The 2909-nt window shown below is 47.6% G+C and overlaps 1 protein-coding gene across 1 annotated transcript in view; it reads left to right on the top strand.

The window, feature by feature from the left end:
* VPS45 (vacuolar protein sorting 45 homolog) overlaps positions 1–2909 on the top strand; it is a 30118-nt gene that overhangs the window by 15805 nt on the left and 11404 nt on the right. The window lies entirely within an intron of this gene.

The following is a 2909-nucleotide window of genomic DNA, read 5'->3' as shown; positions in this document are numbered from 1 at the left end:
AGTGCAGATACCAGCTCTCCCATGCTGGGTCTGTTTGGATTATCCTCCTTTCTGGATTTCGCTGTTTGACATCTTTTTAGTGTAGGTTTCTCTGGGTATCAGTCGATCTATTCCTCTCTTCGTACAAAGATTCTCCACCACAACAAAACCTGCTAATACGCAGTGACAAAGCCGTGCACAGGGTGTAACCCAGACTTACTGATTGAGGATGGCAGAGAAATTTTATTGCGGTCTGTGATGGCATCACTGGGCCGTTTAGTCTCCCGAGTTGGATAGTGCCAGCTGCTTCGTAAAAAGTACAGAAATGACTTAAAGGGCAAAGGAACCATTTTCTTATTCTTGTTTTGTACAGCACCTAGCACAGGGGAATTCTGTGCCGTGAGAGGGTCTTCTAAACACAGCAGCAAGGAAAACAATATGTATCAGAAAATTCTAAACTTCCATTCACAGGGTTTGTATCCCTCCTTAGTTCCGACCCATTTGCCTTACCAATTTGATGACATATGTAATCCTCATCAGTGTTGCATAAAACGTGGCCGTACCTGACAGGCTGTGTGTGAGACTGCTTTCACTTAACAGCTAGTGGAGGAGTGGGAGGGAAGAGTACAGGCGGGAAGGGTTTCATGACTTGCTGCTAACTTCTCCTGTGTGTACTTAGTTCCTCCTTAACCTGACGTGATTCAAAACGCACTTTATCTTTTTCAAACCTGTTTTAAGACAGCTGTAAATGCCTTCACAAGGTATTTTTCTGTTCTTGAGCCCGGGGTTGAGAAACTAGCAAACTCCTCTGCATCTGGGCTTTGCATAAGCAAGAAACACACGGTTTCCCTTCCAGTGGATGTAATCTTCAATTACGCCTTGAGTTGATGAAGTGACCAGGCTGACAACGCACAGTCTCACCCTCATTTGTGGGGATCCAGCATCTTGTTAGACTAATTAATGTAACTCTAACTCACTCTTAGGAGAAAGCTGCGACCAAGCATTGCATAGCCCTGACTTCAGGGACTGTTAAGTGCATCAGTGATGTGAGTTTGCAGGGCTGGTGTCACGGTGACAGTGAAAGCTGATGGCAAATTTAAAGGCTGGTAAATGTTAAGGTATTCCAGAGGAGTATATGGGAGCTAGCCACACGACTTCGGCATCTAAATTCCTTAGGTCTCTGATAGTTCCAACCAAAAATGCATAAATGATGGTACCAGGAGACTGATCCTGTGGATTTCAGTCTACACAAGACTGCTTGGTAAGAAATTACCTGGTTTGTTTCTTTGTTGCTCCAGTGATCCAGTTAGTAACGGTACTTTAACCCTAAAGGTCCTAACTGAGTTACTGGGCTTTGGGGAGGTGCAGCTTTCTCAACCTAAGAAGCGAAGTGTGGCATGGCCTACTTGGCACATGCATCACGATAAAAGTGGGTCTGTAGAGACCTTAGGTATACTTTTTCTGACAACTGACAGTGGCTTATCAGATTACTTCATTGCTGTGCGTTCCCTTTCCTTTGATTTCCACCCCCTAAAGACTCGGGCACGTTTGCACCTAGTTTCCAAAGCCGTATGCCTAAAAAGACAAGGTGCAGCACTCTTCTGTCCTCTGGGGCTGGCTCAGTGACTTGTGTTGTCACTAGGGTGCAAAAACCTCTGTCTGCCTCAGTGAGATGTTTGAACCTGCACAGCCTGAATGTGCGGTTGCTATATATAACCTGCTTATCTTAAGGCTGCAGTGCAGAAGATTTCACAGGCTGTTCCCGTGCAGGGGACACTGTGTAGCTCTGCAGGGAGAGATGAGCACACCGACTCCTGGGGCTCTGGGAGGGAAGTGAAGACAGCACAGACTGCGTTGCTGAAATCCCGAGGGCAGCACTGCCTACACCTCTGCTCCCGGCTGGAAGGGGTGAATCACATGCAGGGTAAAACTTGTCGCTCTGTCCAGAGAGCGCAGGCGTAAGGCATCTAATATAGCATGTTCCACTATTGCGGACTTCTCTACAAAGGGTTCCACTTTGAGCCTTGTTCTTTCCAAGGAAGCTGTGCAGCAAACTGCAGCTGGAAGTCTTGGCCATTATTAGAATTATTATAGTTCCCATGGATAACAAGTTGTATAGTACCTGCGGAGGAACTGTATTGAATGCAACGACTTTGTTGTTGAATTAGCAATGCTGTGTGTCACCAGAGGGTGTGCCTGAAATGATGGGGTTCCCACGTTCCAGGCATCGAGGCTGCGGTATTCCCTCTCCACCCCACAAAGGGAGACTACCGCCACCTTCTAAAGCATCTCTGAAATCTCCTTTTGTCTGTCCAAATCATCTTATGCAGACCTGACCCAAACTTTCTGAAAATACTTACGATTTGGAAGGTTATCGGTAACAAAGATCACTTTGGGAAGGGGTGTGGGCTCATCTTTTCCCTGAATTTTTCTTACCTTTCTGCACCCTCTCCAGGGGCAGGGAGGCAGTTGCGCGGATCTGGTGGCTAACACGCTTGTTCTGAGCCAGTGTCCCATTCTGACGGCAGAAGCAGTTTTGCTCTTGGTAGTACTGCCTGTTCAGTGATGCCAAGGAAGAAGTCCTCGATGTTCGTCCTTCCGATGCGCGTGTTGCTCCCCTGGACAGTAACAGGTGTCGAGGGCTTTGCAGGTTGGCTTCTCAGCAGGGAGGAACCAGAGGCACAGAGACTAGGTGCACTCCGGGGTCATCCCTGTCTCATGCTCCATTTGCTTTGTCACTGATCCAGAGCTTGCACAGGCAGAGCAGATGAATGCCTGCTGCTTCCACCACTGCAGCACGCAGCTGTATTGTAGCCGAAATACCTGCTTGGAAAGCAGAGATGAGTTTTGAGACCACAACAGAAAGTTAGTTGTGTCGAGACTTGACTGCTCTGACTCAAGCAGATGACTGACAGGATGTGATCCACACC

The sequence above is a fragment of the Aptenodytes patagonicus genome, chromosome 26 (assembly GCF_965638725.1).
Source record: "Aptenodytes patagonicus chromosome 26, bAptPat1.pri.cur, whole genome shotgun sequence".
NCBI classification, from domain to species: Eukaryota; Metazoa; Chordata; class Aves; order Sphenisciformes; family Spheniscidae; genus Aptenodytes; species Aptenodytes patagonicus.
This window is presented reverse-complemented; position numbering and strand designations above follow the sequence as displayed.